This window comes from Magnolia sinica, chromosome 6, assembly GCF_029962835.1.
Source record: "Magnolia sinica isolate HGM2019 chromosome 6, MsV1, whole genome shotgun sequence".
In the NCBI taxonomy this organism is placed as follows: domain Eukaryota; kingdom Viridiplantae; phylum Streptophyta; class Magnoliopsida; order Magnoliales; family Magnoliaceae; genus Magnolia; species Magnolia sinica.
In genome coordinates this window covers 7,360,675-7,374,209 of record NC_080578.1, presented here as the reverse complement: position 1 = coordinate 7,374,209, position 13,535 = coordinate 7,360,675, and positions in this window count along the sequence as shown.

Genomic DNA, 13,535 nt, shown 5'->3' with positions numbered 1-13,535 from the left:
AAGCTCTGGTAGAATATGATAGTTCATACGCATGCATATAATCTCTGTATATTTGAAATATAAATACCTCAAATTAAACCATCTTTATCATATATTTTTATTTTTATGGACTATTAATTTGAAAATTAAAATTAATTAATTATTTTAACCATTATATTAATGTATATCTTCTTAGCCATTAAAACAAAAGATATTCAACAGCATAGATATAATAGATAGAGGAAAGTATATAAAAAAATTTAAAAATTATTTTTGTTGGATATAATAATTTTATGTATTTGAATGGTTTAGATTTGTATAATATTATTTCAATAATATGATGGACCCCAGTGAATATATACACTTATTATACTCTACCAGCGTATCATATAACTCCTCCGCGTTCCGACCCGCTCGTTTTTAAGATTTCGTTTTGCCCATATCGTGGCTCGGGATCAGCGCGTGTCGCACCCACTGGGGCCCACTTACTGAGATTATATTATGATCGGAACCGTTATTATTATCTCTAATACATATATAATCCTAATTTTTTTTTTCTCAGTTGATTTCAACCCTAAAAAAATATTTTAGTATTTTTTCGAAATTCATCCACAGGTAGTTATTATCACAACATCTGTTCATCAGAAGTTTATACGTGTACGTGTAGCATAAATTCCACAATATGGACGGTTCAGATCATTGGAAAACCCAGTATGTAGATCCCAGTGGACCGCGATACACGCTGTACCTCAGTCGCGCCAGAGGCAAAACGAAATCTGTTTTTAGTTCTACTGTAGGTTTCAAAAAAATCAACCCCGGTGAGGGAAATTTCAATATACTGTGACGACACGTGCGAGCTTTCACAGCCGTTTACTAAACTATGCAAAGCCATCCATTTCACGCGTGGCATGTATGGATGCCAATTAATTACATCCAAGTCGTCTGATCAGTTATGGATGGGCCATTGTAGAATCATGACGGTAATCTCAACCGTCCAATGGTTAGGAGTTCGTATTCAACGGTCAGATCAGATGATTGTCTGATCATTCTAATATCTGATTTCTGGGCCAGGATCCATGAAACCGGGCCGAAAATCTGGACTATCTGCGTAAACTTACATGTATGCATGTGTACCGCAGAGGAATCATATTACCTTTTTACTAATGGCGGCGAACAGACCAACGGTAGCGGATTAGGTGAGTTCCGAATCCACGGAGATGGGTGGGACCCTGATGTGGGGCCATGTATGTGACTACATCCACGCCATCCATCCGTATTGAAAGCTTATGATTCGAAAATTGAAGCAGTTCTATTGGTGATTGACCATTCAAAACTTCTTTTGGGTCACAAAAGCTTTGGATCAAGATGATATTTGTACCTTATCTTCATCGAGGTGTCTGTGACCTTATCAACAGGTTTGACGGCGAATAAACATTCCGCTAGAATTCATGAAGATTTTAATGGTGAGGATTCAATGAAGACTTTTTTCCGTTGTGTGGTCCACCTAAGATTTGAGTCAGCTTCATTTTTGGGATATACCCTAAAATGATATTTCAAAATGGTTGGACGGCGTGGATTTAAGTCACATACATCATTGTGATGTCCACAGTTAGAGGTCCCACCCACCTAGGTGTAACCGGGGTCTTACCTAATCCACTCCCAGTGCAGGGGAATCATATGGCGGCAAACAGATGATAGATAGATAGAGCGGCGCGAGAGAGAAAAACATTGATACTCTGGCAAACTATGATTGATGATACGCAGGCAGTTAAAATTTAGTTAGAAATTGCATAAGTAGAATACCAGTAACTCAAATTAACCGTTCAAATTATGGCCACAGCAAAATATTATTCTTATTTGGTTCTTTGAGCAGCGGAAACAGTGGACATTTGTTTGACGGTTAAAAATGAAAAATATCCAGTGGTCCTATTTCAACAAACAACCGTCCACAAATCAAAGGTCCAGATCCATAGATCAATCTAATTTGGAAACTGTGACTTACAACCATTGAGTTCCACAATTTAGTCAAGTCAAAAGTATTCTACTTTTGCTGTGTATACAATTTCCGGGTGCCCGTATATCAAGCATTGTATGCAGAGCATCAAATAACACCCCAGCACTCTAAATATGGGTGGCAATGGGCCGGGTTCGGACGAGTCGGGTTCAGCCGAAGATCGGCCAATGACCCATTACCCTCTGACCCGAATAGAATCAAAATTCATAAAGCCCAAATAAGCTTTTAATGGTGGTTATTCAATCACTGATGTTTTCTGTGGTGTTGTCTAACTAAGAATTGGATATCCTTCCTTTTTGGGATCAAGCCATAAAATACTCTGTAAAAACGGATGGATGGTGTGGATTTAAGGCGGATCCACCGAATCCGGCCCCTTATGATAACCCTCTCGAGGCCAGCTGTTCTGCTACAACGCTTTATCATGGCCCACTTCGAGGATGAGTCACACACCATAAAGTACATTAATTCGAGGATGATAACCGTCGAATCTGGTCCATCCAATGGGGATAGCTGACCATTTTTCTCAATGGTCCATTGAATGATTAAATTCATTCGATCAGTGCGATCCATGGCTATGCTCCGTCCGTTCTGAATTCCCAAAATATCAACCGTCGTGATCGGCTACATACGTATCTCTACTGTGCGCCAGAGTAGTTGCTGGCGAAAGCACGCTATCCTGATATTTTCATTTGTTCTTCGGATTTTCTTCACGAGATTCGCGTGTTGCGATACTATTAGTCCGTTGAATTTGGGGTTCTTCAATTTTTGGCCGTCTATTTATAGGCCGTAAATCAAAAAGTTAAAAAATTTCAATTGAGAAGATCTTCTATTATTAGTCCATCCACGGTGGGTCTCAACAGATCAGTGGTCAAGATTTACGGAATAATGGGCCTACTTCCCAGATTTCGAAACCCGCGCATATAATATTGAAAGGACGGGTGCGCATGTTATAAGGGAATCTCTGGAAGATAAACTGCGCCGGGTGCGCAGTGTGCCTTCAACCCTTCTAGACTTCCTGATTTTTACTTTCAACTTTGAGATTTGAATTCGGACTTCCAGTCGCCTCCAGAATTGGAAGGTTCCGCCGACAACATGACTAGACTGCCTTCCCGGGTGGTCGCCGAAACTGACCATCCCCACACGTATTAACCAGGCACGTGGGTGAAACGGACCGCTCATCCCATTGTGGATATTCCATGCCGTTAAAATCAGCCCCGTCCAGTCATCAGGTTAGCAACACGTGTATGTTAGTTAGTGGAGCCGATCCACTGCCTCTAGTGGTCCTGGATCTTGTATCATACATGTGGCACCTGCGTATGATGATCTGAACCATTGATTGGCCACTAAAACATAGTGCTTTGATTGGGCTATCATAACCATTGAAAAATCGGACCTTTTCTCACTGCCAAAAATTCAGATGGCGTGACTTTAGAACTGTGGCCCATTTATTTGAGCGATCAAATGAACGATATCAATCTAATTTAGGCATGATGTGCAAAAATGACGTGGATGCAGGGTACCTCCCATGTATCGAGAGTTACAAGATCAGGGACCGTTAATTTGTGGGAAATGGATTTAATTTTTATCCCCTCTGTATTTTCCATACGCATGGCCCACCCGGCGATCTACTAGATGAACGGCCAGGATCTTGAACAAGCTTGCCACGTAAGCATATGCAGAGATTATGATTTAACAGGGAGGTGCCGTTTCCAGACAAACCACGGATAAAGTGAACACGTGCAACATAGCACACACATCTGCAGGATCTGGGTGAGTTTCCCAGGTGATCTTCTCGGAGCGCGGTCCTCTCTCATACTGACGTGGACGCGGATTAGGCGCTACCCCGTCGGTCCCCAGCTCGGAACAGGCTAGGGATCTGAGGGTCCCACCGTAATTTATAAGTTTATCTATACCTTCTCTCCATTTTTCCATGCCATTTGAGAGTAATAAGTATAACAATAAGATAGATCCAAAACTCAAGTGAACCACACCATAGGAAGTAGTGGTGATAATGACTTTCACCGTTGAAACTTTCCTAAGGCCCACTGTAATGTTTATTTGCAATTCAGCCTGCTTATAAAGGTCACATGGACCTGGATAAAGGCAAAACACAAATATCAGCTTGATTCAAAATTTCCATGGCCTTCAACAAAATCTATAACAGTAACAGTGGCCGTTTAATCCTCCCTGTATGATGAACCCTTTAACCGTATTTGTTTGTCTTATACTCGAAAATGATATAAAAAATAAATAAATGAATGGTGTTAATAAAGCCATTCATGATGGTGGGCCCGTAGAGCTCCAACTTTTCGACACATCCTACTCACGTTGGCCTATTCATACGGTGCTCCATTTCTCTGAACACGCCTGGCCAGTATGTTAAATAAATGGATGGTATGTTCAAGGGCCACCCTAGACCTGATCTCATACACATGCTGCACTTACAACTATTTTAATGAACACGACTCCGTGTACATGAAATGCAATGGAATTTGATTAGGCCACACAAAGCTTATTTGGAAGTTGTTGGCTAGTACCAAGGTTTATTACAAGATAATTGGCTCAATCAAATTCCCCGTGTTAAAGACAAGGACTATCAACCGAACAGGTGTATCATTTTAATAAGATAAAGCTAAATGCACAGATTTTTAAAATAAAATAAAATAAAAACTACACTTGGCAAACAAGTGGATGGCTTAGGTGGACCCTAAGTGATGTTTATTAGTAATCAACCTTGATAATCAAATGAGTCACCTATACTATTCTCGAGGCTCAAATATCAGCCTCGTACATGATTCAGGTCGATCGCATTATCTAAAATAGTGTATAGGGCAAATCTCATCCTCTAAATTATTTCTCTTGGTATTAGATCAGCTTGGTCTTTAGGCTTCGGGCTTAAGTTTTTAAATTTTATTGTGACATTTAATGATTGAAGTGGATTTTATATAATTATCACAATAGGCCTTTAAAAATTAAGGTGAATGTTTCTTCCCCTTATATTTCCTTTGGCGGGGATTAACTGAATCACAATCAGCTTATTGTTTTTACATTAGCATTAGCATGGGGATACACAGCCAATGATCAGAGTAGATTTTATATGCACATCCTGGACTTGTTAAACATTAAGTGGGCTTCCAAAAAATTCATTCTTTCATATATACCATTCAGGTCATTATTTTGTTGGGAGGACTACTACCATTAATTTTTGACAAGGCACGTATTGGAAATCTATTCAAACCATTAGATGTGTAATTATATTAAATTCAAAGTCAAAAAATAGGCTGACTTGTAACCTAGGTGGGCCACACCAGAAGAAAGTTAACATAGAAATGTTTATTCTTGATTTTTACGTGGCCATTATAATGATTATATATAATTCACTCCAATTGCTAGATGCCACACCAAAATTTAGACTGATGCTAAAAATTTAAGGTCCATCCATAATTCAGGTTGGCCACACCAAAATCCTGCCAGCATATTAAGCACCAGACAATCAAAGAATCGTCACCTTAACACCCCCTAACAACTACCACAGTATCAAACCCCGTCATCCAAGAAAAAGGTCTTAAAGTGCAAGCCTTAGTAATAAACAAATGACTGAAAAGTTTGGAGATAACATATTTACCTATATGTGACCCACCTTCTTGACGGTTTCTTTGTTGTATACACTACTTTATCATCCCTTCTTATCGTAAAGAGGAAATTAAATTGCTCAGTACGATCTTATCATACTGAGTAAACTCAGTTGGGCTCACCTTAAATGTATGCAGTATATCCATGTCGTCCATCCGCTTTTCCAGATAATTTAAGGGGTTGATCCCAAAATTGAAGCATATCCAATGATCAAGTGGATCATACCACTGGAAACAGTGGGGATAATGATTTCCACCGTTGAAACCTTTTTATCCCCTACAGTGATGTTTATTTGTCATCCAACTTGTTCATAATATCATGGATGAAGGGAAAACAAAAATAGAAGCTTGATCTAAAACTTCTGTGGTGGATGTTCAATTCAATTGTTTCCTGTGATGTGGTCCATTTAAATATTATATATCTCTCATCTTTGAGCTTGAGCACTAAAATTATTTGATAAAATGAATGAATGGAGCAGATAAAATAAATGAATCATGATAGACCTCACAGAATTTACTCAGTAAGCTAAGCCCAGTGAATTAATAACTAGGCAATCCGCTTTCCCTAAAGAGAGGCGCGGATTGCGTCTACCCCAACTTTCGAACGGAGAGTTCCGTGGGCGGGCTAACCATGATGTATCTGTTTGTCCATGCCATCCATTCCTTCTTTTAAGATCATTTCAAGCTAAGTGCATAAAAATTAGTCAGATCCAACCCTCAAGTGGACCACACCAAATAATAAACTTAGGTTGCATTAAATGCGCATAGCATTAAATGCAAGAGTCATGTGTGGTGTGGTCCACTTTAGCGTCCGATTTTCATCATTTTTATGCTCATATATTAAAATGATACGGGAAAATAAATGGACAGCGTGGATAAACCGAAACATAACGTTGGATCCGCCCACAGAACTAGTCGTGGCCAGAGACTGCGGCCGGGACGCAATCCGCGTCCCTATGAGCAGATTAGCTGTTACCCTGTAAGGCCTTAACGGGTGTTACCCTAACCGTGAGAAGCCCACCTTGATATATATATATATATATATATACATACATGCCGTTTATCTATTTTTACATTTCATTTTAGGAGATGATCCCAAAACTTAATAACATCCAAATCTTAGGTGGATAACACTACTAGAAACAGTGGCAAATGACTATTAAAAACTTCTTATGGCCTAAAATGATTTTGGATTAAGCTGATCTTTGATTTTCACCTCATCCAGGTCTTCTTGACATTATCAACAGGTTGGATTGCAAATAAACATTAAAAAAACCTTACAATGGGCCCTTTGGTATTTTTAATGGTGAGGCACTCAAACATCAGTACACCTGCTATCTGGATCTGCTTACTTTTTTGAACCATCTCCTAAAATGATATGGAAAAACGGATGTACAGCGTGGATATACAAAACATCATCAAGGTGGGCCCCACGGTATGGGTAACACCCAGTAAGATGCTACCCGGGTAACACCTAATCCGCTCCCCTCATCCAACCATTTCTGTGGAGGGTGTCAATGGGCGAGACCAAGCTGGGTCCAAGCTGGCTTGATAATAAAAAGCCCAAGGTCCCATAAATCGGTTAGACCCGGGCTCATCTTAGCCCAGCTTAGAGATTGATCAAATCTCTATTTCCAGAGCCGAATGCACAAACATAGAGAAACATGCATTTACCAAAAAATAAAAAAGGAAAAAGAAAAAGAAAAATGCCGATATTAAAACGACTTCGGAGGCTAGAACATGTGCATATACTAAATCGAGTCAGACTAAAATGATCTGAGCCCAAGCCTGCCCATGGCTAGTGCTTTCGAGCCCAGTCCAAAGCTGGTCCGAGCCACCTGGCCTGTTGCCACCGTGCTCCACAAATCCAAAATTAGAGTAGACATCATTAGGTTAGAATCTAATGCCCATGCCCCGCCCAACAAGGTAAAGCTGGTGGTGCAAACCAGACTTGGACCTGGCATTAAACCTGCAACATGTCGTGGCGTGCATTATGGCAACGGTGCGGATGAAATTTTACAATGTTCCAAGCAAAATAATAAACAGAGCTGGGAAGATCTGTTTTCTTGTATTTGATAAGAGATCTTGAAGTAGAAGCAAGTGGGCCTCATGATCAGAAGAAGAACTCGATGGTCTGATGAGTGGTTAGAGTTCATCGGAATCTGAGTGACAGAAATGAGAAATATGATTTGTCTCCAATTCAAGTGCTCTAAAGCTATGGAACGCCCATCTTCTCCAACTTCCCATTCCATATCAAGTAGGGTGTTAGTGGTCCATTACCCAGCTTGGGGCCCACCCATTAGCTAATTGGCAATAAATAAGTTAAAACCCCTGCGCATTTGAGACCTTGAGGACTTTAGCCCAGTTAAAGGCCTGTTTTTAATTCCAGGCTAGTGTGTGCCTTGCAAATTCGAAGGGTATGGATTCCCTCCCAGCCGTTGCTTTTTGAACTTTTGTTTTGTTTTTTGTTTTTTTTCTTTATAATAGCAATAATAATAATAATTATTATTATTATTTATGATTAGCACTGTCCCCATTCTTTCCCAATTCCAAACATGGTTCCTTGACAAAGGATTACATTCAACAGTAATCAATGACTGAATCCTTCCCAGGGAATTTTGGAACCTGCTAAATTCCACATTGCCAAACGAACCCATCATACTTTTGGCCATATTCTTGTCCAAGTTGCCAGCCTTCTCATGGAGATTTAGCCCATCAGGTGAATGGCTCAGCTCGTTTTTGGTCTCGGACACTCTGACAGTAGGCCCATCCTAATGATAGGCTGGGACTTGCAAATGTTTGGAAAAGAAGCTGCAAATCACCTCTTCGGTCTCACCTGGTAAGATTGGATACTAGAAATTTATCTCAAATATCAAAATGCAATATCCTGGCAACCTTTTGTTTGAAAATTTAAAGCATATAGAAGGATAACTGCTATAAAACTGGAAGATAAATGTTCACATAAAAGCTGTATATTACTATATAACACTTCTATCTTTGTAAAGATTACCTTGGCCTAAAAACAGCCCAATCTATTCATCTGATGTACTGTGTCGAAAGCTTATGGTTTTACTTGATGCATTTACTGTGTGTGGCACACAAATAATTGGATTGTACAAACTTTTGCTCCCTGTGAACTTCAAGGTATGGTCCATGTTTTTGATGGCTAGGATGTTACACTGGAGTGACACACTAACAGAAAATAGAAATGTTGTATGTGGACATATATCGTATTGGAAATCATTAGAAGGATTTTAGTAACTGCACATGGTGCAAACCTGCAACATACTATTCTGCAGCACGCCAACAATGCTAGTGAACCAAGATCCAATATCCGATCTCATCCACAAAACGATAAACAAGAAGAAATATAATCTACAAATAAAATCCAAATATACCAACAAATCACAAGACAAAATATACGTGGAAAAACCCTAACAAGGGTAAAAAAACTAGGGGTACAAACTTCCACTATGAGGAAAACGAGATTACAAGTATTATACTAACCTCTTCCCTTGGACGTATAAAAAAAACCCTTTGCATACACCTTAAAATACCCTGGAATTGCACTAGAAACCCTATTTATAGTTTAGACAACTTTCCTTCCATACTCTTGTGAAACTGCCTCAAATTTATGCAGTCCACACCAAATCTGTGCAAAATCTGCGTAACCTCAACTAGTGGAGAGACGTCCTTGACCGGCCAAACATGGGCCTCGACTGGTCGAGCACCACAGACCAAGAAAAAGATCACACGCTGGACTTTGAGTCGAGCGAACTCTCGATTGGTCGAGTGGGCCACTCGACCGGTCGAGCAGCCCACTTGACTGGTCGAGCAGCATGGTCTAGATGAGGCTCCACACCTCAACACATACTTCTTAAGATCTTTTATGATTGTACCAGGAGAGATGTGAAGTGGCCCACATGCATGAAATCCGACATGAAATTTTCCTAAACCCCCCGTTCCCATCGTACAACATCCCTTGAATCTAGCCAATAAGCACAATCTGCTTCACCCATGGCTGTCCAAGAAACACAACCTGGCCAAGAACCCCTCAAAGAACCACAATGTGATCATGCAACCAACAATATGTGCAATCTTTGCTCAGTGGTTTCAGATGATGTTGCCACGCCAAAAACATGCAAACATGCAATCTTTGCTCAGGTGTCATGGGAGCAACGTGCCCTGTGTAAACCCTACCACTCATCAGATGTGAAATACATGAATATAAGAAAGACAAGTACGCCACATGCATGAATGTGCATGCTGTGAATGAGTCATGTGACAGAAGCATTGTCAGCAGACAATTGAGGAAACACCTAAATATACATTTAAAACATTTAAAATATTCAAAGATCTTTTTGATACAGGAAGCCTCATTATTCCTGTGGATCCTGCCACTCACTGACTACTCTTCCGAACAAAGAACCCGAACAAGAAGAAAAGTACGAGAGAGAGAGAGAGAGAGAGAGAGAGAGAGAGAGAGAGAGAGAGAGAGAGAGAGATCTCACTTAGCACCTAAGGTTGGGAACTGACCTGGATCTTCAATGGAAGGAGCCGCCGCATTATTCATCACATTGCCTCCAGAAAATCAAGAAAATCCACCTCTAGAACCACGGCCATGGCCACTAAGGCTGTAGTACCTCTCCCCTTCTGCGGGCTTCAAGAACTCGTTTATGCTAAGTGGCTGCCATGCACAGAGGAAAGTAAAGGGGACTGTCAAACAACCAACATAGAAAATGGTTTACCAAAACTAATGAGGAACATTAGATATCTAGGACTGAAAGAAAACTCAGTGCAACTGTAGTCCATTATTCCCCAAACTTGATAACAAGAGTTGGTGAGCAAAACCATCCCCTCCGAGTCACGAAATGCAACAAGAACAACACCAACTACAAGGGTCATACGTCAAAATCTGAGTTTCCAGACCAATGTAGTGCATATATTTCAAAATACCGTTTGATATTGTGAAGGGGAAGAAGGGTCATACCTCACAATCCGAGTTTCCAGACCAATAAATTACATATCAAATAACTGTTTGATATTTGTCTTTATTGGTCACTTGAAACAATGAAAACAAACAGCTACTTGTGAAGAGGTGTCACCATCATCATAACATTGTTCCCACTATTTGGGGTTGGCATTACAAAGCCTGTTTCACCAATCAATCCAATCTAAGGCTCTATAATCACTTTCATTTGTTGTGAACAAGACTTCATCCATTATTACCATCAAGCAACATCCTTTTATGTCTTCCTCTCATCCTTTTTGGCTTGGTAGAGCTGGGCATCGAGTTGAGTTAGATCGAGTTAGGGCTGACCCGAACTCGACCCGACTCGGTACCGAGTCCAGCATTCCTGACTCGATCCGAGTCCGGGTCTGGCCTAGACTAATTTGGACTGAGGCCAACCTAGTCACAAGTACCGAGTCGAGTCGAGTCAGCACCAAGTTGGGTCGGGTCCAGCAGGTATCTACGGGCTGAAATCACTACTCAAAATCTCTACGTGCACCTGCCGGAATTGTAGCCTTTCCATCAGCTACATGGCATTTCCCATGAGCTCAGTTTGGATCCAATCCGGTTTGAACGAGTCGTACAAGTTGAGTTTGCCAAGTTGAGTCATCCCATGCCCAAATGGTAGGTCTGGTAACCCATTGGGTTTGTGACGCAGGATGATTGTGATGAGGTCGATCACCATCTTCCTCAAGGATAACTACTCTAAATCTACAGAACTTCTCTAGACTACTCACATAAAATTCTCAAATCCACGAGGAAAAAGCAAGGAAAATAGAAATAAATTCTAAATAATTCTTAAATTGATTAATTATTGAAATAAATGAGTCTACAACCCTTAAAATAGGGATGCCAAGCCTTGGAAAAAGCTTCAGAATTAAACTACAACTAAAACTTCCTAAAATTCGTAACTTACTATAAATAGTAAATTTACTATTACTATAAGTGTCATATGTAGCTTAACCACATTTTTCTCCTTAATTTTCTAAACAATTTTCATGTTGGACACAACTCCTAAAGCCCAACAAATAAAGAGTTATAATCAAACTAAAACTTACTATAAATAGTAAAAATGGAAATAAAATTGATTTTCGACCGTGGATACGATGAAATCTAGCAAATTCGTGGGCAACCCGGCTAGACAGGTGGTTTGGTTGGCTAAAGTAGATAGTCCTACCCCAACATCATATAGGGTATGTTGAGTAACCCATTCTGATTTGCGAGATATGCTTGTTTTAAGGTTCTGATGGTCTTGATGACTTCTGCCTCCGACCGGACTTTCTCTGGTCCATCTTGAACATGAAAGTGTCCATGACCCACTCTACATCAGTTTAGACCCAATCAAGATCAGCCCAAGCCTTCTTGTTTACTCAATGCACTACAAGAAAAATGGTTTTTACCGACGAAACTTTTACCGACGAAATTAATTTTCGTAGGTAAATATGACTTTTACCTACGCAATTTATTTTCGTAGGTAAAAGTAAACTTTTACCGATGAAATTAAATTTCGTAGGTAAAAGTTATCTTTACCTACGAATATTTTCGTAGGTAAAGGGTGTTTTCAATCTTTTGTTATACTTTTACCAACGAAAGGTAATTTCGTAGGTAAATGTCATATTTACCTATGAAAATTGTCGTAGGTAAAGGGTGTTTTCAATTTTTTTAAATACAAAAAAATATTTTTACCGCTTTTCCCAGCGAAAGGTAATTTCGTAGGTAAATGTCATATTTACCTACGAAAATTGTCGTAGGTAAAGGGTGTTTTCAATTTTTTTAATACAAAAAAATATTTTTAAACGCTATCTTTACCTACGAATATATTCGTAGCTACAAGGTGCCTTGAATCAAGTATACTTAAGTTTACTTTTACCGACGAATTTAACTAGTGTAGGTAAAAGTCATCTTTTCCTACGCCAATTTTCGTAGGTAAAGGGTGTTTTCAAATTAACATCTATACTTAAGTTTACTTTTACCGACGAATTTAACTATTGTAGGTAAAAGTCATCTTTCCCTACGCCAATTTTCATAGGTAAAGGGTGTAGGTAAAAGTCATCTTTTCCTACGCCAATTTTCGTAGGTAAAGGGTGTTTTCAAATTAACATCTATACTTAAGTTTACTTTTACCGACGAATTTAACTATTGTAGGTAAAAGTCATCTTTCCCTACGCCAATTTTCATAGGTAAATGGTGTTTTCAAATTTTCAAACTTCGTTCGTCCATTGGGTTGTAAAGGTCATCTTTACCTACGAATATTTTCGTAGGTAAAAAGTGTTTTCCATTTCTTTCACATTTTCAAAATACAAACGAACGAAAGATTACTTGTACCTACCAAATGGAATCCGGTTGGTAAAACCCATCTTTACCTATAAAAGTTGTCGTAGGTAAAGGTGTTTTAAATTTTTGAAAAATCAAAAATTGAAAAGTTTACTTTTACCTACTAACGGTTTCGTAGGTAAAAAAACGTCTATAAGACTTTTACCTACAACTATTTTCGTAGGTAAAAACTTTTATGAGATGTTGTAGATGAGGCGTTTACCTACGAAATATTTCATAGCTAAAAAACGTGTATGAGACTTTTACCTATACAATGGTTCGTAGGTAAAAATCTAATCTCTAACTTAAAATTCGACCTTTACCTACGAAATTGTTCGTAGGTAAAAAACATTTATCAGACTCTTACCTACAAAATATTTCGTAGGTAAAAATATAATATTTAATTTAAATTTCAAACGTTGAGACTTTTGCCTACGAAAATTGTCGTAGGTAAAAACTTTTCTAAAAAACATAAATTAAACCTTTACCTACGAAATATTTCGTAGGTAAAAGTCTTTTTTTTTTTTTTTTTATGGCATCTCGACCATCAACACCGTGCATTTGATGGGACCTCTTTAAATTATGG